Consider the following 22,972-nt stretch of genomic DNA (forward strand, 5'->3'; position numbering starts at 1 on the left):
ACCCAATTTGTGGAGCATAACTGTGAGTGCCAGGCCGGCTAGCAGAGAGAGGCCCCAAAGCCAGAGCATCAGGCCTGTGTGTAGGCCAGAGACTGGCACACTTGTTTGAGAGCCTGGTGGGAAGCCTTAGAAGCAGGGGACCAGACACAGCTAAGCAACCCCACACCAACCCAATTTGTGGAGCATAACTGTGAGTGCCAGGCCAGCTAGCAGAGAGAGGCCCCAAAGTCAGAGCGGCAGGCCTATGTGTAGGCCAGAGGCTGGCACACTTGTTTGAGAGCCTGGTGGGAAGCCTTGGAAGAAGGGGACCAGACACAGCTAAGCAACCCCACACCAACCCAATTTGTGGAGCATAACTGTGAGTGCCAGGCCGGCTAGCAGAGAGAGGCCCCAAAGCCAGAACATCAGGCCTGTGTGTAGGCCAGAGACTGGCACACTTGTTTGAGAGCCTGGTGGGAAGCCTTAGAAGCAGGGGACCAGACACAGCTAAGCAACCCCACACCAACCCAATTTGTGAAGCATACCTGTGAGAGCCAGGCCAGCTAGCAGAGAGAGGCCCCAAAGCCAGAACATCAGGCCTGTGTGTAGGCCAGAGGCTGGCACACTTGTTTGAGAGCCTGGTGGGAAGCCTTGGAAGAAGGGGACCAGACACAGCTAAGCAACCCCACACCAACCCAATTTGTGGAGCATAACTGTGAGTGCCAGGCCGGCTAGCAGAGAGAGGCCCCAAAGCCAGAGTATCAGGCCTGTGTGTAGGCCAGAGACTGGCACACTTGTTTGAGAGCCTGGTGGGAAGCCTTAGAAGCAGGGGACCAGACACAGCTAAGCAACCCCACACCAACCCAATTTGTGAAGCATACCTGTGAGAGCCAGGCCAGCTAGCAGAGAGAGGCCCCAAAGCCAGAACATCAGGCCTGTGTGTAGGCCAGAGGCTGGCACACTTGTTTGAGAGCCTGGTGGGAAGCCTTGGAAGAAGGGGACCAGACACAGCTAAGCAACCCCACACCAACCCAATTTGTGGAGCATAACTGTGAGTGCCAGGCCGGCTAGCAGAGAGAGGCCCCAAAGCCAGAGCATCAGGCCTGTGTGTAGGCCAGAGACTGGCACACTTGTTTGAGAGCCTGGTGGGAAGCCTTAGACGCAGGGGACCAGACACAGCTAAGCAACCCCACACCAACCCAATTTGTGAAGCATACCTGTGAGAGCCAGGCCAGCTAGCAGAGAGAGGCCCCAAAGCCAGAACATCAGGCCTGTGTGTAGGCCAGAGACTGGCACACTTGTTTGAGAGCCTGGTGGGAAGCCTTGGAAGAAGGGGACCAGACACAGCTAAGCAACCCCACACCAACCCAATTTGTGGAGCATAACTGTGAGTGCCAGGCCGGCTAGCAGAGAGAGGCCCCAAAGCCAGAGCATCAGGCCTGTGTGTAGGCCAGAGACTGGCACACTCGTTTGAGAGCCTGGTGGGAAGCCTTAGAAGCAGGGGACCAGACACAGCTAAGCAACCCCACACCAACCCAATTTGTGAAGCATACCTGTGAGAGCCAGGCCAGCTAGCAGAGAGAGGCCCCAAAGCCAGAACATCAGGCCTGTGTGTAGGCCAGAGGCTGGCACACTTGTTTGAAAGCCTGGTGGGAAGCCTTGGAAGAAGGGGACCAGACACAGCTAAGCAACCCCACACCAACCCAATTTGTGAAGCATACCTGTGAGAGCCAGGCCAGCTAGCAGAGAGAGGCCCCAAAGCCAGAGCATCAGGCCTGTGTGTAGGCCAGAGACTGGCACACTTGTTTGAGAGCCTGGTGGGAAGCCTTGGAAGAAGGGGACCAGACACAGCTAAGCAACCCCACACCAACCCAATTTGTGGAGCATAACTGTGAGTGCCAGGCCGGCTAGCAGAGAGAGGCCCCAAAGCCAGAGCATCAGGCCTGTGTGTAGGCCAGAGGCTGGCACACTTGTTTGAGAGCCTGGTGGGAAGCCTTGGAAGAAGGGGACCAGACACAGCTAAGCAACCCCACACCAACCCAATTTGTGGAGCATAACTGTGAGTGCCAGGCCGGCTAGCAGAGAGAGGCCCCAAAGCCAGAGCATCAGGCCTGTGTGTAGGCCAGAGGCTGTCACACTTGTTTGAGAGCCTGGTGGGAAGCCTTGGAAGAAGGGGACCAGACACAGCTAAGCAACCCCACACCAACCCAATTTGTGGAGCATAACTGTGAGTGCCAGGCCGGCTAGCAGAGAGAGGCCCCAAAGCCAGAACATCAGGCCTGTGTGTAGGCCAGAGGCTGGCACACTTGTTTGAGAGCCTGGTGGGAAGCCTTGGAAGAAGGGGACCAGACACAGCTAAGCAACCCCACACCAACCCAATTTGTGAAGCATACCTGTGAGAGCCAGGCCAGCTAGCAGAGAGAGGCCCCAAAGCCAGAACATCAGGCCTGTGTGTAGGCCAGAGGCTGGCACACTTGTTTGAGAGCCTGGTGGGAAGCCTTGGAAGAAGGGGACCAGACACAGCTAAGCAACCCCACACCAACCCAATTTGTGGAGCATAACTGTGAGTGCCAGGCCGGCTAGCAGAGAGAGGCCCCAAAGCCAGAACATCAGGCCTGTGTGTAGGCCAGAGGCTGGCACACTTGTTTGAGAGCCTGGTGGGAAGCCTTGGAAGAAGGGGACCAGACACAGCTAAGCAACCCCACACCAACCCAATTTGTGAAGCATACCTGTGAGAGCCAGGCCAGCTAGCAGAGAGAGGCCCCAAAGCCAGAATATCAGGCCTGTGTGTAGGCCAGAGGCTGGCACACTTGTTTGAGAGCCTGGTGGGAAGCCTTGGAAGAAGGGGACCAGACAAAGCTAAGCAACCCCACACCAACCCAATTTGTGGAGCATAACTGTGAGTGCCAGGCCAGCTAGCAGAGAGAGGCCCCAAAGCCAGAGCATCAGGCCTGTGTGTAGGCCAGAGACTGGCACACTTGTTTGAGAGCCTGGTGGGAAGCCTTGGAAGAAGGGGACCAGACACAGCTAAGCAACCCCACACCAACCCAATTTGTGAAGCATACCTGTGAGAGCCAGGCCAGCTAGCAGAGAGAGGCCCCAAAGCCAGAACATCAGGCCTGTGTGTAGGCCAGAGGCTGGCACACTTGTTTGAGAGCCTGGTGGGAAGCCTTGGAAGAAGGGGACCAGACACAGCTAAGCAACCCCACACCAACCCGATTTGTGGAGCATAATTGTGAGTGCCAGGCCGGCTAGCAGAGAGAGGCCCCAAAGCCAGAGCATCAGGCCTGTGTGTAGGCCAGAGACTGGCACACTTGTTTGAGAGCCTGGTGGGAAGCCTTGGAAGAAGGGGACCAGACACAGCTAAGCAACCCCACACCAACCCAATTTGTGGAGCATAACTGTGAGTGCCAGGCCGGCTAGCAGAGAGAGGCCCCAAAGCCAGAGCATCAGGCCTGTGTGTAGGCCAGAGGCTGGCACACTTGTTTGAGAGCCTGGTGGGAAGCCTTGGAAGAAGGGGACCAGACACAGCTAAGCAACCCCACACCAACCCAATTTGTGGAGCATAACTGTGAGTGCCAGGCCGGCTAGCAGAGAGAGGCCCCAAAGCCAGAGCATCAGGCCTGTGTGTAGGCCAGAGACTGGCACACTTGTTTGAGAGCCTGGTGGGAAGCCTTGGACGAAGGGGACCAGACACAGCTAAGCAACCCCACACCAACCCAATTTGTGGAGCATAACTGTGAGTGCCAGGCCAGCTAGCAGAGAGAGGCCCCAAAGCCAGAACATCAGGCCTGTGTGTAGGCCAGAGGCTGGCACACTTGTTTGAGAGCCTGGTGGGAAGCCTTGGAAGAAGGGGACCAGACACAGCTAAGCAACCCCACACCAACCCAATTTGTGGAGCATAACTGTGAGTGCCAGGCCAGCTAGCAGAGAGAGGCCCCAAAGTCAGAGCGGCAGGCCTATGTGTAGGCCAGAGGCTGGCACACTTGTTTGGTGGGAAGCCTTGGAAGAAGGGGACCAGACACAGCTAAGCAACCCCACACCAACCCAATTTGTGGAGCATACCTGTGAGTGCCAGACCGGCTAGCAGAGAGAGGCCCCAAAGCCAGAGCATCAGGCCTGTGTGTAGGCCAGAGACTGGCAGACTTGTTTGAGAGCCTGGTGGGAAGCCTTAGAAGGAGGGGACCAGACACAGCTAAGCAACCCCACACCAACCGAATTTGTGAAGCATACCTGTGAGAGCCAGGCCAGCTAGCAGAGAGAGGCCCCAAAGCCAGAACATCAGGCCTGTGTGTAGGCCAGAGGCTGGCACACTTGTTTGAGAGCCTGGTGGGAAGCCTTGGAAGAAGGGGACCAGACACAGCTAAGCAACCCCACACCAACCCAATTTGTGGAGCATAACTGTGAGTGCCAGGCCAGCTAGCAGAGAGAGGCCCCAAAGTCAGAGCGGCAGGCCTATGTGTAGGCCAGAGGCTGGCACACTTGTTTGAGAGCCTGGTGGGAAGCCTTGGAAGAAGGGGACCAGACACAGCTAAGCAACCCCACACCAACCCAATTTGTGGAGCATAACTGTGAGTGCCAGGCCGGCTAGCAGAGAGAGGCCCCAAAGCCAGAGCATCAGGCCTGTGTGTAGGCCAGAGACTGGCACACTTGTTTGAGAGCCTGGTGGGAAGCCTTAGAAGCAGGGGACCAGACACAGCTAAGCAACCCCACACCAACCCAATTTGTGAAGCATACCTGTGAGAGCCAGGCCAGCTAGCAGAGAGAGGCCCCAAAGCCAGAACATCAGGCCTGTGTGTAGGCCAGAGGCTGGCACACTTGTTTGAGAGCCTGGTGGGAAGCCTTGGAAGAAGGGGACCAGACACAGCTAAGCAACCCCACACCAACCCAATTTGTGGAGCATAACTGTGAGTGCCAGGCCGGCTAGCAGAGAGAGGCCCCAAAGCCAGAGCATCAGGCCTGTGTGTAGGCCAGAGACTGGCACACTTGTTTGAGAGCCTGGTGGGAAGCCTTAGAAGCAGGGGACCAGACACAGCTAAGCAACCCCACACCAACCCAATTTGTGAAGCATACCTGTGAGAGCCAGGCTAGCTAGCAGAGAGAGGCCCCAAAGCCAGAACATCAGGCCTGTGTGTAGGCCAGAGGCTGGCACACTTGTTTGAGAGCCTGGTGGGAAGCCTTGGAAGCAGGGGACCAGACACAGCTAAGCAACCCCACACCAACCCAATTTGTGGAGCATAACTGTGAGTGCCAGGCCGGCTAGCAGAGAGAGGCCCCAAAGCCAGAGCATCAGGCCTGTGTGTAGGCCAGAGACTGGCACACTTGTTTGAGAGCCTGGTGGGAAGCCTTAGAAGCAGGGGACCAGACACAGCTAAGCAACCCCACACCAACCCAATTTGTGAAGCATACCTGTGAGAGCCAGGCCAGCTAGCAGAGAGAGGCCCCAAAGCCAGAACATCAGGCCTGTGTGTAGGCCAGAGGCTGGCACACTTGTTTGAGAGCCTGGTGGGAAGCCTTGGAAGAAGGGGACCAGACACAGCTAAGCAACCCCACACCAACCCAATTTGTGGAGCATAACTGTGAGTGCCAGGCCAGCTAGCAGAGAGAGGCCCCAAAGTCAGAGCGGCAGGCCTATGTGTAGGCCAGAGGCTGGCACACTTGTTTGAGAGCCTGGTGGGAAGCCTTGGAAGAAGGGGACCAGACACAGCTAAGCAACCCCACACCAACCCAATTTGTGGAGCATAACTGTGAGTGCCAGGCCGGCTAGCAGAGAGAGGCCCCAAAGCCAGAGCATCAGGCCTGTGTGTAGGCCAGAGACTGGCACACTTGTTTGAGAGCCTGGTGGGAAGCCTTAGAAGCAGGGGACCAGACACAGCTAAGCAACCCCACACCAACCCAATTTGTGAAGCATACCTGTGAGAGCCAGGCCAGCTAGCAGAGAGAGGCCCCAAAGCCAGAACATCAGGCCTGTGTGTAGGCCAGAGACTGGCACACTTGTTTGAGAGCCTGGTGGGAAGCCTTGGAAGAAGGGGACCAGACACAGCTAAGCAACCCCACACCAACCCAATTTGTGGAGCATAACTGTGAGTGCCAGGCCGGCTAGCAGAGAGAGGCCCCAAAGCCAGAGCATCAGGCCTGTGTATAGGCCAGAGACTGGCACACTTGTTTGAGAGCCTGGTGGGAAGCCTTAGAAGCAGGGGACCAGACACAGCTAAGCAACCCCACACCAACCCAATTTGTGAAGCATACCTGTGAGAGCCAGGCCAGCTAGCAGAGAGAGGCCCCAAAGCCAGAACATCAGGCCTGTGTGTAGGCCAGAGGCTGGCACACTTGTTTGAGAGCCTGGTGGGAAGCCTTGGAAGAAGGGGACCAGACACAGCTAAGCAACCCCACACCAACCCAATTTGTGGAGCATAACTGTGAGTGCCAGGCCGGCTAGCAGAGAGAGGCCCCAAAGCCAGAGCATCAGGCCTGTGTGTAGGCCAGAGACTGGCACACTTGTTTGAGAGCCTGGTGGGAAGCCTTGGAAGAAGGGGACCAGACACAGCTAAGCAACCCCACACCAACCCAATTTGTGGAGCATAACTGTGAGTGCCAGGCCGGCTAGCAGAGAGAGGCCCCAAAGCCAGAGCATCAGGCCTGTGTGTAGGCCAGAGACTGGCACACTTGTTTGAGAGTCTGGTGGGAAGCCTTGGAAGAAGGGGACCAGACACAGCTAAGCAACCCCACACCAACCCAATTTGTGGAGCATAACTGTGAGTGCCAGGCCGGCTAGCAGAGAGAGGCCCCAAAGCCAGAGCATCAGGCCTGTGTGTAGGCCAGAGACTGGCACACTTGTTTGAGAGCCTGGTGGGAAGCCTTGGAAGAAGGGGACCAGACACAGCTAAGCAACCCCACACCAACCCAATTTGTGGAGCATAACTGTGAGTGCCAGGCCGGCTAGCAGAGAGAGGCCCCAAAGCCAGAGCATCAGGCCTGTGTGTAGGCCAGAGGCTGGCACACTTGCTATGAATGAGTGGCAATAAGTCTGGATGAGCTGGCATTCGTTCTTTCTTCCTGCCCTATCATTCAATATACAGTCAGTGGGACAGAAAAGGGGCACCACCACCATTAAACTAAAGCAGGTGCAGAGGTACCATAAAAATTCAGAAAATTATTTTAAAAAATTATTAAAAACTTTCCCAAAGCATCATTTTTTCCAATTTATCCTTTCCTCATAAACTCACTCCATCAGATGCATGGTGTACTTCAAGTAATTCTCTGCTTTTACTTTCACAATATGCTTTTAAAAACCAGATATATAATCCCTACTTTTCCCTCCAATGGATACCCAACAACCCTGCAAGGTAGGTTAGGCTGAGAGGGTGACTGCTCCAAGGCCACCCAGTGAGCTTTCCTGATGGATTTTGGGCATTTGATTTCCATTTGTCTTCCTCTAGTGTTTTGCACTAAGCAGATGAAGACTTTTATTTCTTTTTTTCTGCATTCCTTCACTAATACTTCTCAGCAGTCCTCGCTGTGTTTTATTTTTTGTTTATGCTTATATTGTATTTAATTGAACTGTTTTGTATACACATACTTGTATGTATGTGAGTATGTGTTTTAAGAGTCTTTCAATGTCTGACCTGTTTTACTGTTTAATTTTGTTGCCCTGAGAAGCTTGAATTGGTTGGAAAGGATCATAGATCTGTTTGAAATAAATGAATAATATCTAGCCTGGTAAAGAATTCTTAAAAGCTAGCATAATTTTGTGCATCAGTTTGGTTAAGCCTAACATCCTTTTTTCTTGCATGAACCAATATGGCTGTACAACTTTTTAACAGTCTGTCACAGAAACCCTTCAGTGTAGTGTTGTTACTCAGGGCCAAGCGACAAGTGACAAATGACACCCGCCTGGCAAGTGAACAGACTCATGTGTATTCCTCCCTGTTGCCATTCACTTGCGCTCCACTTGATTAAGTGGAGCGCAAGTGAATGGCAAGTGAACAGGGAGGAATGCACGTGAGTCTGTTCACTTGCCAGGTGGGTGTCATTTGTCACTTGTTGCTTGGCCCTTCGACAGGATCAGGTTGACACTGGTTCAACTCTGCATCCTGTCATGGAAAGTTACCATGTCCACTTGGGCCAATCCAACACCCGCACTTAATTCTCAGGGGCTTGGTGAGGATAAAATGGCAGAAGTTAGAATGTTGTAAGATGGTTTGGATACCCATGGGGAGAAAGTTGAATATCAATGATGTAAATAAATCATTCCTCAAATTTAAATCTCATTCACATTCTCTGCTCACTGGTCTCACTCATCAGTGCAGGGATTAATAAGGTGATGAAACAAATTACAGAAAGGGAATATGGAAAAGTGATTGAGGATTACAGAGAATAAACTGGGTTTATAGAGGTATAACCCACTTAGGACTGGAACTCCAGAACAGATTCCCCTTTGAATTCACAGACGGAGATACTGGATGCTCTGTTTTCCTTATTACATCTACAAGGAGGAAAGAAGAACTTCACTTTCCGAAATACAAAGGGTGGTCTTTATCTTTTTCCTAACTTGGAATTGGGCCATCATGTCCCTGGGAAGATTGAAACCCAAGTATGCTCAGTTCAGGCCGCTTCTCTTTCATAGCCAAAGTGACTCATTCATTCTTCCCTTATTTCTTAACTTTCTAGACCACCGAGGAGGAGCCACTGCCAAGATTATCACCATTTGAACTAGTGTTGCTTTTTTACTTGAAGTCGCTGGTGTACTCAGAAAAATCAATACAAGAGATGTTGGTGCACCAAGACACACGATGTAAATCAGTGATTACGGAGAGAAAGGCGTGGAGAGGATTTCAGCAGGAGTTCCAAGTCCACAGTGTCATGCTGAAGGAAACAGAGAGCGACCTCCACAAAACGACGATAAAAGAGACAGAAGTCCAGAGTGGGGAAGGTCAATCCCTGCCAAGCTTCCCGGAAGGCTTTTTCACCCAGGCAAAACATGCAGAATGAGACCAAGAAGCATCTTCGGGAACCCAGGTACCCACTTTTGTACAGGACAGCTAAATCATATCCCTCCTTGGGACATCTCCATAGCACTTCCTGCTAGTTAGTCCACAAAACTGACGGGGCAAAGGGCATGCAGTTGGAGAATGGGCATTAGAGAGAGAATACCTGGGAGGCCCTGCCCGCTCTGCCGATCTAAACTGCCCCAAACTAGTATCTGGTGAAAAACAGTTGAGATAGCCTGCCTCGGTGTTCTCATAATGATCTAGATCTCCAGATGTAAGGAAAGTGTGTGTGTGTGTGGGGGGGGGGAGGCGGCAACTAGACAGATGCCTCCCAGAAGCCCATATGCAGACCATAAAAGCATTAGCCCTCCCCTCTTATTTACCGCCTCTTTCCTTTCATTTGTTATCGACTGGCCTTTTAGCAATCATACCTTGGGTTTTTAAAAAGGAGCACCCAGCTAGACTAATGCTCATTACCACCTCTTGTGGCAATGAGTTCCAGCACTTAAATACACATTGCACAAAAATGTCTCTTTTCACAAGCTAATTACATGTTGTCCCTAAATAGTCTTTTCTCCATTTTCAAAAAAGGCTTGAAGGATGTGCGCTCTACCAAACCAAGTGCCATTCACCAGCCATCTATGATGGCCTGCCACGTGCTTGACAACCCTGCTGGTTTTGCAGTCTAGGAAGAATGCTTTTTGAAAAGAAGTTGACTGTGTGAAGAGGCCTCCAAACAACTTCTTCTATGCTACAGCTTGCTGCTGTTTGAAATTTTACTCAATAAATAGTCCGTTTGTTTTGTTCTAAGTTCTAATACAGAAAACTATTTTAACTTTCTGATATTTTATTTATTTGTTGTATAGGTTATTTAGCGGCTGCCTTTCTCACTGGGTCTTGAGGTAGATTACACGGTATGAGTCAGTGCAGTCAATAACAAAGACATTGCAACAAAACATGTGGTGGGTATATAGATGGAAATTTGCAAAGATTTTTAAAAACCAGCAGAAATCCAATACAGAGCTTGGAGCTTTCCTAACCTCCTCAGGAAGACCAGTGCATGAAGAAGGAGCCACCACAGAGAAGGCACAGGTGTTGATCTTGCCTATGTGCAAGGTGGAACCTACAACATGCCCTGTTCAGACGCCCTAGTGGAACATATGGAGAGAAGTGGTCCCAGAGATATGATAGACCGAAGCCATCTAGTGTGTTTTTATCACAACTGTCCTCCAGTTAGGTCAGGTTGCACAGGTTGCACAACTTTCAAGGCAGAAATAGGGCTTCAACCAGAGTCTCTCAGATCCTTCACCATCAATTGTGGAACCAATGGCAAGCAAGTAAGGCGGTAGTGAGAGCTAGGTTGGATTCCCCACTTCTCCACTTGTACCCGACTGGGTGACCTTGGGTGAGTCACAGCTTCTAGCAGCTCTCTCAACCCCACCCACCTCACAGGGTGTTTGTTGTTGTGGGGATAATAATAATGTGCTTTGTAAACCGCTTTGAGTGGGCATTAACTCATCCTGAAAGGCGGTATATAAATCGAATGTTGTTATTCTTAGTAGGAGTAGTGAAGAGTGCCCTCAAGTCACAGCTGACTGATGGCGCCCGCTGGTGGAGTTTTCATGGCAAGAGACTGGGGTGGTTTATCATCGCCCGCCTCTGCAACCCTGGTTGTTGTTGGCGGTCTCCCATCGAAGACCCTGCTTAGCTTCTGAGAGGTGATGAGATTAGGCTCACCTGAGCTATCCAGGTCAGGGCAAGCAAGAAAGGAAAAGGCTATTCATATAGTGCTGTGTGAAATGAGGCAATTCAAAAGTAGAAAGAGAAACCCAAAAGTGTATCTGAATTGTGTAGCCCAGAAGATGTCTCATCTTCATTAGTTTAGACTAGACTGTGGTTGTTACAAAATGCTTGAAATAATAGGAAAATTAAAAGATGATCCAGAACTGCCATATCATTGGATGCTGTTCTGAACACAACCATAGATGAGCTTAAAGAGGGATTAGACAGGTCCATGGAAGATAGCTGGACCTAGCAAATATGGGGATCTAAGGAAACTTTCAGATTCAGAGGCCCTAAATATGCCGCCTGTCTCATAGGGATGTTATGAGGAGGAAGGAGAGAGGACCATAATGGTAAATCATCTTCTTTACATGGAGAAGGACTTGGGTTCAGGCATCTCCAATTAAATTATTCGCCAGTAGGTTATTATTATTAAATTATTCGCTAGTAGGTGATGTGAAAGACCTCAGCCTGAGACCCTGGACAGCCCAAACAGGAATAATGGGGGGCAGAGAGAAAGATTGGAGTCCACTGTCTAAAGACCCCCAGCATCTTTCATCACTAAGCAGGAATGTGAACCAGGTTCTCTTTGATTCTGGCTTACTTTTTTCTCTCGATAGCCGGAATGGTTAAAAGTGCAACTCACTTATTCCGCTTTCATGTGTTTTTCTGCAGAATTCTGAAGAGAAGATCCACGAGCAATCTGCAGAGCATCCCCAATATGAGCCGCTCATTTTTGCCAAGACTGAGGAAGAAGTGCCCGCAACAAAAGCAAACCAACAGAATATTGACTGTATGCCATATAGACTTGTGCAATATCCTCTACAGCCATTAGTCACTCCTCAAGAGCAACGTGCAAAAGGAACTGTAACAACAGTGACTTCACCAGTTTTATCTGCATCAGAGCAAACTATCAATAAAGGAGTCCCAGTACCTTCATCTTCAAAAGAGGACACAATGGAATTGCCATCTCTATATTTGCAAGCTCCAGAGGAATCAATCTCAGGATCTACTCTAAAACAAGTCAGTTTGGTTGCTGAGTTATGTACAAGCGGAAAGGACGTTGTCGAGCCATTGTCTTCAGTTCCAGTCCAGAAACCAGGATTTAAGGTCAGTCAAGTTTGACCAAGCTCGGTCACATATTTAGTTTAATTAGTAATTACACTATTTGTATATTCTCTTTTTTTTTTTGAAAATTTTTTTTATTGGGTTAGAGCATTGTTATTTTTACATTACATTCAATTTTCCCCTGATTTTTCGTTTCTAACCCCCTCCCTTTCCCCCCCTTTTTGTTGACTTCCAACAGCTTTCCCACCCTCTGTCCCTTTTCCCTTACTTATATTAAATTCCTCTGTCTAAAACAAATATACATTCTCCGTTATGTTAAGCAGTACATCTTTAACTCCTTTACTTATTATACGCCCAAACTGTACGTCTTTAGATAATCAATTTATCCCATTTTCCAATTTTGAATATTTCTATATATCATAAACCTATATGTCATAGACCATAAAAGTTTTCCACCTTTAAATCAAACAATTTGATTTGTTCCCTATATGTTACTCATTTCATCTTTTTTATGGTAATTCTATATAACTCACATAAACAATCTATTTAGCTCTTCTATACATTCAGTTTGGTGCATATAAATCTTATCAAAGAAAGAAAATATTTAATTACTCGATCCTCATGTTTAAACCTTATCATTAATTATTCTCTATCAATATTCTATCAATTAGTCTTTGCATATCTTTATATATCTCAATCAATTAATCTAACTGCTTATAAATTCACATTTCTCTTCCTCCCCCGGTAAAGTCACCCCTCTCTTTTATACTTTTATTGTACTTCAGTAGTTCTCAAACTGCCACAGTTTTCCTCCCACCTCCCATTTCTTCTCCAAATATTGTTTCAGCTTCTCCCAGTCTGTGTTAAACTGCCCTGAGTCCAGATCTCTCAGTTTTCTTGTCATCTTGTCCATTTCAGCCATGTACAGCAATTTGTAGATCCAATCTTCAATAGTTGGCACTTCTTGTACTTTCCATTTCTGCGCATACAAAAGTCTAGCTGCTGCAGTCTTATAAAATATCAACGTCCTATGATGGGCTGGAATTCCCTCCATTCCCAAGTTTAGCAGCAGGAGTTCTGGGTTCTTATTTATTTGAAACTGTAAAATTTCACTCATTTCTCTTATTATTTCCCCCCAGAACTGCCTAGCTACCTCACACGACCACCACATGTGATAGAGGGAGCCCTCATGTTTCCACTATTTGTATATTCTCAATCATGTCATCCAAATTTTTATTTATTTATTCAATATACACCTTTCTTACTGAGCTCCAAGGTTGAGTACAACAATATGAGTGAAAATGCAATATGATCAACCACTAAAACATTCACTGAGCAAAATACAATAATGAACAACAGTCATGACACTCGGGGAACCAGATGCAATAAGGAATGGTAAAGAAAAAATCAAAATAAACATAAAACTGAGATGAAACGTGAACAATTCTCTAAAAGGTGGTTCTTTCATAATGTTCAAGATGTACTTTTGTTAATTTGTTATTTTGCTAAACATGTACCACTTTGTCCTGTTGGAAAATAACTTTCAAAAAGCAAGTCAAAAAGCAAGTCAGTCTGCTGAGGGTTTCAGTGTCAGCTGCTCCAGCTAAAAAGCATTCTGTCTTATATACAGTACCAACGTAATACAAAAGCATTATATATGTTAAAATACTGGGTAGCAGCTATTATCACACTCACACATGTTCCTTTTCTATCATACAGAAAGGATTCATTTTGTGACACCAGTCTTGAGAATGCAACAGAATTCATGACAGCCTTTTCGAAAAGTACAGTTGAAGAATTTATTTATTCCAAAGACATTATTTCACTGCGAAGTAATGCAACGTGGGTATGAAGTGCTCATTTTTGGAAAGCTGCATGGTTCAGCCAACAGAGATGACAGCATTGTTTTGGGACCTGGAGTTGGCTTGCCCTCAGACTGTCTCACTCACCAGAGAGGATTTTTATGCTTCAGCCCCAATCTTGCTGCTGTGACCAATGAGGAGTACAATAAACCTCCTTCCCTTCAATACTGGACTTCTTCCGAGAAGCAGAAGGGGCGCATTTTGGCTTTTTTTGGCTTTTCAAACTGCCTGGAGGCATCCTTACCTGAGATTGGCAGGAAGGCAATCTTCCTATTATTGCAAGATTTGGTAAATGAAAACCCCAGGCTGAAACGGTGGGATGGGAGTGCTCTTCTTCTTGAACTTCAAAAGGCCTCAGCACCCTCATTCTTTCCCCTTGTCGGTGCCATCGCAATCAAAGAATTATTGACAAAGCTGACCAAACGATCTTCATTTAGATACCCATATGTGTTTGGGAGAGCTCTACAACTTATCCATGATAAACAATATGACTTGGAACAGGTTCTCCTTGCAGGCTTCAGAGAGTTAAAACTGCATTTTTTCCCTTCGGTAGAATTCCTTGAGAATAAAAGAAAGGCTACTTGGATAAGTAAAAGAATTGTCCAAGTGTATGATTCCTCTGAAGACCAGTTGTGTGAAACAGCTCATGCATGTCTGATAACTGCCAAAATCTATCAGGATCTTAAAGACAGGGAGATGGTCTTTGAGTCAAAAATCACAAAGATCTCCCGTCACTTTGAAGTTCTACCCTGGGTCATACCGGTACTCAGGAAACTGGAGGGCCAGCCACTTGATGCCAGAAGGCGCTCTTGGGTGTTCATTTATGTCTCTGGTGTGGCACTCATGAAAAACAATTGGTACGTGGCCTTCCAGAGCCTTAGGAGCATTGCAACCCAGTTATCGACTCTCATTCAGAAGCTCATCGCACTGGAAATATTATCTAAAGGTTTACTCTTGCAGTTTCGCCCTTTCAAAATGCACAGCTTGCACAATTCTATCCCTACGAAACTAGACTTGCCAACGGGACCAGAGGTATATAAGCCAAATGTTCCCCCAGGGGATGGAGAGAGTGACTGGGAACCAGAAAACGATGACCCAGGGACAGTAGAGGAGGAAGAGGAGCTCACTATGGTGGTCCATGCCCCAACAATGCACAGACCCGCCAATGTGAAAAGTCGGTGGCTGCCCCTGGAGATGGAATTCCTGTTCACTCTGCTCTGGAGGCATTCCACGGAGAGAGAGAAATACCAGGACATGCTGCGTATATGGAGAGACAACGGTCTTCCCTCACGGACATTCAACGCATTCAAAAAGAAACTGGAAAGAGTGAGATGTGACATGGCTGGCACAGGAGTAACAACTAAGGTGCTCGAACCAGTGAATGAAAGACTAAGTAGTGAGAAGTTTGGACTGAAAACAAAAAGAAAGGCTTCTGTCACAAGGCTGGGAAAATACGACTTGGACTGCTTAGAGATTGGTGGCTGGCTAAATGATCTAGTGATAGATCGTTACCTGGAACTGTTGTGTGAACGGTCAGAGAAGAACCAGCCAAATTTACCCCTGGTGTTCAACATGGGTGTCCATTTCATGCAAACCTACACACGTCATGGCTATGATGCAGTAAAGACTTGGTTCCAAAACCACAAGGCGTGGCAGTGTGAGATTATATTTTTCCCATACTATCAGTCCCATCATTGGACGCTCGCTGTTCTTGACCTCAAATCTCAAACTTTATCCCATTTCAATTCTCTTGGGAAAGGGAAAAAGGAAGCCTGCAATGAGATTATTAGTTATCTCACAACAAGGCACAAGGACACAACCAAGACTTGCTTGCTTCAGAGTGGAGCACAAGACTCTCCAAGGCCAGAAAGGAGTATGGAATGGTGTATCTGGGGAAAGGTGAGACTGGCAGAATAGGAGGCCAAGCAAAGCTCTGCTGGGCTGACCATGGTCTGCCCAGCCTCATGCTCCCTGTTGTACTTGAGGGCTGGCTGAGGGGTTGGGACAGACGCCTGTCTGCTCTTCTGGGAGTGCTTTGGTGTGGCTCACGGGCTTGCCTTCTGCAGCAGGCACCGCCAGCATCTCTGGGCCCGGGGGGGTGGGTGGGCAGCTGAGTCCTGTTTTGCCTCTGGTGCTGCTCTGAGCCTGGGGTGGGGTGGGGAGACTGTGGGGCTGTGTAGGAGAAATCCTGACCTCCTCCTAAAACTTGCTGATAAAAACAGGGGTTCTCTGGCGCCTTCTGGCCCCGGAGCTCCGGATGGCATTGGGATTCCCCATCGATTCTTGTTCCTCTATCAGTCCCATCATTGGACGCTCGCTGTTCTTGACCTCAAATCTCAAACTTTATCCCATTTCAATTCTCTTGGGAAAGGGAAAAAGGAAGCCTGCAATGAGATTATTAGTTATCTCACAGCAAGGCACAAGGACACAACCATGGGCTCACGACAGCTTATGCCTTTAGATATTGTTTTGAGCTGTCCTGACACAACCCCCCAGCAGAAGAACACAAGTGACTGTGGTGTTTTTGTGCTATTCTTTGCCGAAGCGCTATCTAGGCAAGCACCTTTACAGGAGCCTGTTTCTCCTCTGCCCCCTTCCTTTTTGTGAGCTGAAGCAGACCACGGTGGGAAGCAGGGCCCACTTTGGTGGTTGCACCCTCGTAGTGAGAAGCCAGCTCCTCAACTGGATTTGGATGTTTTTAGTACTAGGTGGAGACCCCTGGAGTGAGGGGACTGGAAGTCCTCCGCATGCTGCTGATGTGTGTGTGTGTGTGTGTGTGTGTGTGTGTGTGTGGGTATACTGTCATCTCGTAACTGACTGACGGTGACCCCAACAGGGTCTGAAATTAGTGGCCAGGCGGCTGGAGCAGAACAGCCTGAGGCTCAGTCCAGACAAGAGGGAAGCAATGCTGGCGGCACCACTCGTGCTCCTGTTTTGGAGTAAATGGAAGGCTGCTTTCTTGCTGACCTGTTATGGGCTTTCGAGGCTTGAAGCCTTTTCTTTAGCGAATGTCTTGCGAGTAATTCCATTTGAGGTTATGAATAACGAAAGCTGGTGTTTCTTAATGTGGTTTTGCTGCCATGGGTCTTTTTGTTCTAAGCGGTCTTGGGCCTATCAAGGGAATGGCAGGTGTGATGGGATTCCTTGGGATAGACTCCACCTTGCCCCAGCATCATGATGTCCCCGGGGTGCCTCTCTTTTGGGTTTGTTTTTGACTCAGCTGCTCTGGCAGCAATTCTTTGTCCCTCTGGACAAAAAGGACTGAAGCCCCTGGGGAGCTGTCCCTTTAGTACCTACTCCAGTGGGACCAGAACAGAAGAGTTTTGCTGTTCTTACTGTAATAGAAATGGTCCCCTGGATGAACTGACATTGCCTCAGTACAAATCCAAAATATTAAATAAAGAGGCTCTCCCGGTAATCAACACAGAACCAAAAAGCAGATGATCCACACCCAGAGGGATGTACAAATATCAGTAAATATCACAGGGAATAATAAATAAGAGTTTATACAATGGCTGTAAAGTGACTATGTGCTATTATAAATACTCGTGAATATTGGTTGTTGTGGGTTTTCCGGGCTGTATCGCCGTGGTCTTGGCATTGTAGTTCCTGACGTTTCGCCAGCAGCTTGTGACTGGCATCTTCAGAGGTGTAGCACCAAAAGACAGTCTGTGACACTGAGAAATCTCTGTCTTTCAGTGCTACACCTCTGAAGATGCCAGCCACAGCTGCTGGCGAAACGTCAGGAACTACAATGCCAAGACCACGGCGATACAGCCCGGAAAACCCACAACAACCATCGTTCTCCGGCCGTGAAAGCCTTCGACAACTCATGAATATTCATAAATATATAAACCCATACACTATAAATCATCCTTTGTATGAGTGACACATTTTGGGAATGTTTCAATAAACATTCCAAAATGTGTCAGTCATACAGAGAATCTTGTCATTAACAGCCACACAGGAACACAACCAGCAAAGTCTAATCGCTTCTTCTTTTGTAGGTGCGCTGAGGATGGATGCTTCAGAAGAGCACCTGTGATCAAGGTAAGTCTCTATTATGAATCCTTCGGCTAGCGATGTTCTCTTCTTTTTTCGCAGGTAGGACCACCCAGCAGTGGCAGAGTAAACAATGCAGGCTGCGGGGTCTTTGGCATTGTTCACTCCCCCATCGTTGTGGGGAGGAGAGAGGGCATCTCTCACCTTCAGCATCATAACTTTGTGCCCGGAGACGCTGCTCTGGCATGTCCGCTGTGGGGTTCAGCCCAAGCCATGCTCCAGGGTGGGCTATGTCTGGCCTCATTTTCTTTCAGAACTGCTCTGCTTTGGATCTGACATCACCGAGTCACACGAGCAGTGGTGGCAGCTTGTCTCTCTGGAGAGACAAGGAGAAGATGTGGCATTAATGTATGTGCTCCATCTTGCTTTGGAGTAGGATTTAAAAGTTTGAAAAATCTGTTTCCCTTAACAGTATTAGCTGAGAATTAACATGCTGTTTTCCGAGTAATATAGTGTCAGGTATGGAGTCGATTCTCTTTTATGGGGAGGAGAGGCTGCTACTGTTGAACTGATTTCTGGTGTTGAGAGTTGGTGGCTTGCTGGACCTCAGTGTGTGGACCTGTGCAGCCACTGGCAGAACTTCCTACAATTCAGGGGAAGTCTGTGTATAAGACCACATACAAAAAAGAGATTTAATTAATATTCATAAATAGATTATAAAATACAATGTGACTAGGTGCTACAATGCATTATAAAGACAGTCTGTTCTTAATAAATATGATCTCTCATGGCCAAGGTATGTGGTGCACAGGGACACACACACACACTCACACACGATTGTGTGTGTGTCTGTGGATGTATGGTGGATTGGATGGATGACCCCGATGAAGTTTTCTTAATGAAACAAAATAAAGCCGCTGGCCACTTGTTGGGTCCATGTCGGTCCATCTTTGATATTTACCTGTTGAACTTACCTGTTGAATTTGTTTGTCTCTTTCGGGAATGCTTTTTCTCAACTCACCTAGTAAAGAAGAGAAAGAACTTTCAACTTTCTGAATGGTCTTTTTGGCCATTCATCCAATTTTGTAAAAACACACCTATTTCTGTGCAAGAATGTTTATTGTGAGATATGGATATTCTCTGAAGTGAATAGATCATATTTATTGAGAAGAGACTGTCTTTAACGTCTTTATAATGTATGGTAGCACCTATTCACTTTGGACTTTATAATCTCTTTTTTGTATGTGGTCTTATGCAGAGACTTCCCTTGAATTGTGGGTTTCCACTTCTGGCAATAGATCCAGAGGAGTTAGCCATGTTAGCCTGTAGTAGCAAAATCAGAAAGTGTCCAGTAGCATCTTTAAGACTAACCCACTGGACTGTAGCATATGCTTTCGAGAACCACAGTTCTTTGTCAGATTCATACCCTCCATGCATCCGATGAAGAGAACTGTGGTTCTCGAAAGCCTATGCTACAGTAAAGAGGGTTAGTCTTAAAGGTGGTACTGGACTCTTTTCACTTTTGGCAAAGTATTTGTCTTTTAGGGGGCTTTCTTTGTTGTTGCTGGCTGAGCTTTGGCTGGGGGGGCAGAGACCGTGATGATGGGATTGGACACTCGCATCCCACCGTTCTGTCTCTGAATGCTGAAGTCTGGTTGACTTTTGCAGTCCCACACTTTTCTCTAGAAAGGCCGAGTCTGCAGGGCTTTACTTATTGATAGATTAATAAAATTAAACATGTAAAATAAAAATAAATTCCATCCACTTCAGTCCTGTAGCGTAGAACAGAGAATCCAGAAAGAGACAGAGAGAACACTGACCCAAGACAGGCTAGGAAACCTAATCAGAGCAAGCGGTAGCAGGCCCAATGGAACAGCAGTCTGATTCACTGCAAGCTGGCAATGATCTAGAACAAACTGCCATCAAGTGAACTCTGGAGCCACTGTATTTGTATATCACAACCCCCACGATGGCATTTTTCAAAATAGTCTGATCATTCAACGAGTGAAATGGTGGGAGTTGGGATGCTCTTATCAGCAGGTGGTGTGACAGAGAGGCTGACTGTAGGAGCTGGAGAAGGCTAGTTCTCAGCTCAGCCACAAACTCACAAGGGGGCCTGAGATAATCCACCCAATCAATGTCCTCCATCTGTAACGTGGGGCTGATTGTACTGCCCTCCTTACAGGGTTGTGTGAAAGGGTTTTCCTGTGTACTTTGAGTAGGGGGGCACTATCACAAAGCCAAAGCCTGTCCCCTCAAGCAGCCCCTCTCACTAACCTCCCTTGTTCTTTTCTAGGGCAAGAAGGTGTTTGTGTTAAGCTGTGCCCGATCCCACAAGCACTGAGGCTGTCAGAATGACCACTGAAACAGAAGACAGCTCAGGCGAGACTCTAGCTTAAAATCTGTGTCTAGCACAACTTACTTGTAGGCATTCTGGTACCCAAGATTCAGGATGATCTTGGCAGGCTGGAAAACTGGGCTAAAACTAAGAAAATGCATTTCAACAGAGATACACGTAAACTTCTGTATTGGGCAGGAAAAACCAAAGGCATAATTATAGGATGAGGGGGACTTGTCTTGGCAGTAGTGCATATGAAGAGCATCTAGGGGGGGGGCTAATAGGTCACGCACTGGACATAAGTCAGCAGTGTGATGCAGTAGATAAAAAGGCAAATGCGATTCTAGGCTGTATCGTTATGGTATCCGGATCTGACAAAGTGATGTTATCGCTTTGCTCTGGTTAGACCTCACTTTGGGTACTGTGCTCAGTTTGGGGCATGACAGGTTAAGAAGGATGTTGACGAGCTGTCACATGCTCAAAGGAGCGATTCAAAGATGGGGAGTGTCCAGAGGGTTGGACCAGAAACACTGGGACAAAATTAAAGCAAAAGGTTTTTTGGCTAAACACTAGGAAGGACTCCCTGACAGAGTGGTTTCTTGGGGGAACAGGCTTCCCCAGAAGGTGGCGAGCTCTCCTTCCTTGGAAGCGTTTAAGAAGAGGCTAGATAGTCACCTGCCACCAATGTGAATATACGCAGATTGGCAGAGGGAGGGCGTGAAGGGATGAGCCTGTGCTGGGCTCTCTCACAGCACTCAGTACTGCAGTTCACTCCACCCTCTGTGGTGCAGCTACTGTCCAATCTGATGATACTCCACTCATCCATCCTGCGCCCTCCTTCTGTCCTCCATTTAAACTAACATCAACAAATTAAAAAACCCACATGAGCAAGCAGAAAAGAAGCCTAAAGTATTTAAATACAAAACATTACATATCCCCCCCCCCCTTTTCAGAGCAGAAGGGCAGCATGTAGCATCCCTTTCGCAATGCAGTACCCCTTGGGAGTCTCTGCCATTGCCTCTGCTAAAGTCGGATCCTCTTCTTCCCTTTTGGCAGGCACACAGTTGTTCTCCGGTCTGACATCAACCCTCACGGACTTGGTCTTGACTCCCTGGTCTCTGATCACCCCTACTCAGTCTCAGCTGGACATCCACCTCAGATCACTCTCCACCGCTGGTTGATCTCGTCTTGGTACTTGCTTCTGGGCGCTGGTCGTCTCTGCTTTCTCGGGGCTGTGTACTTGAACCTGTTCAATTTTACCACCTGTTACTCTAGTCTGGTTATTTCTCACTGGACATTAGTCAGCATGGGTTGCTCTGGTCTTGGTACTTTCCTCTGGTCACTGACCTACATCTTGCACTGAGAAATCTGCAACAGTGTTCTCTTTGATTTTTAAGAGCGGCTACTAAAATTGCATTCATGGTTACACCAGGGCATTCTCTGTAATAATATGTTGTTCTTTCTAATTGTTTGCAGCTGTTTCAAAGAATGGTGGTCTGCTAATTGTGTGTGTTTAGTGCCAAATATAATGCTTGGAGTTAACCCATATGATGGCTAGGCACAATTTCTGAACAGATGAATAGTTTTGCGATCTGTCATTTAGCTTACAGCTCAGATAAGCCACATCATGTCTTAGACAATCTTGGTTTTGCATCAGAACTGCTCCCTGACTGGCATCAGTTGCTATGATGAATTGCATAAAATACTCTGGGGCTCACAGCACAGGCTTCGATATTTTAAAGACAGAAAAGCCTTTTGACACTTCTCTGTTCACTCCACTCCTACGGAGCCTGAGAGGAACCAAACTGCCTCCAGATGTGGGCGGGGCCTGCTAAGCCCACCAACTAGCAGGGAGAGAGAAAAGCTCAAACCACGTGCAGCTGCCGCTTCAGGAATTAAAGGGACAGTTCCCTTTAGTGCGGTGTGGGGCTGGTAAAGCTCTTTAGCTTCTAGCCACAGCCCTGTTTCAAAAGACTGAAGGAACTGCTGCCCTCAACTTCCAGAGATCATCGCTGGCATTTTTAGACAAGCCCAGAAGCCTGTGGAGGGTGTGAGTATGTGCTGTGCCTTCCTCCCCTGGAAGGGGGAATGCTGGAATAGATTTGCTATGTTTTGAAGGAGCCCTGTCACGTCCATCATTTTGATCATGTTTCTTTACACTACAAAGAGGCATTAAATAGCATGTCAGGCTAGGATCTGGGACTCCCAAGCGGAATCCCTGGGCCAGCCACACCATCTCAGCCTAACCTACCTGACAAGGTTGGGGCGGGGACAATGGAGGACAGGCAGGGTGGTATAGTGGTTAGTGTCATAGGACACACTGAACATTTTCTCACTGCTCTACTAGCATTCTGCATGAAAAAGAGCATTGCAAAAAAACCTCCCACTCAAGGCATGACAGAGAGGCAGTGTGGTACAGTAGTTAGTGTCCATCCCTGAGTTCTGCCAGGCTGCAAGTCTCCCCCACCCCACAGGGGCTTTGGACACACTCAAATCTTATTGCAGGCAGGATTGTAGGAGGGACAGTTTTAGTGTGCAAGGATGCATGTAAACTTAATGCTGCTCTAACATTTTGCAAGAAAACCAGTACTAATAAATGATTCCTCCATTTATGGCTTAATGAAGAGGCAGGTTAGTATAATGGTTGGTGTCCAAGGACACATTCAAAATTTCTCACTTTTCTACTAGCATTCTTAATGAAAAAGCTTTCCAAATAGACTTCTCTTGCTCATGGCATGACAGAGAGGCAGTGTAGTACAGTGGTTAGTGTCCTTCCTCAGTCCTAAAAGGCTGCAATTACCCCCCCCCCCAGTAGGGGATGAAGAAAAGCACCGTTAATAAATGCTCCCTCCACTCATGCCTGCATGAAGAGGAAGTGTGGTATATTAGTGTCCCAGGACACTAACTAATGCAGAATGCTAGTAGAGCAGTGAGAGAGTGTACAATGTCTC

This window comes from Eublepharis macularius, chromosome 15 (genome assembly GCF_028583425.1).
Source record: "Eublepharis macularius isolate TG4126 chromosome 15, MPM_Emac_v1.0, whole genome shotgun sequence".
In the NCBI taxonomy this organism is placed as follows: Eukaryota; Metazoa; Chordata; class Lepidosauria; order Squamata; family Eublepharidae; genus Eublepharis; species Eublepharis macularius.